Here is a 320-nt window from a genome sequence, read left to right as displayed (position 1 = left end):
AGTAGTCGAGTGAGCCCAATGTCTTTAGACGTTGCTGATTTAAATACAAATAAGGGTGCACTTCACAAATACCAATACTTTTTACTTGTAATGAATTTTACAGCAGATTGAGAGTTGATTTTAAACCACTTTATTATATGATTAAATATAGTAAACAACACTATTATATTTTGAGATTTTTAGCACAAATAAACCTTACGAGTTTTTCATAATTTGGTAATTTAGTCCAAGAATTTTTTTTTTACAGTAACATTTAAATCCTTATGGTTAATTTTGTAAACAAAATTTTATGTTTAATATGGAGAAAATTATATTTTAGT

Source organism: Humulus lupulus, chromosome 1, assembly GCF_963169125.1.
Source record: "Humulus lupulus chromosome 1, drHumLupu1.1, whole genome shotgun sequence".
Lineage (NCBI taxonomy): Eukaryota > Viridiplantae > Streptophyta > Magnoliopsida > Rosales > Cannabaceae > Humulus > Humulus lupulus.
The sequence above is the reverse complement of the archived record's forward strand: the minus strand, read 5'-3'. Positions refer to the sequence as shown.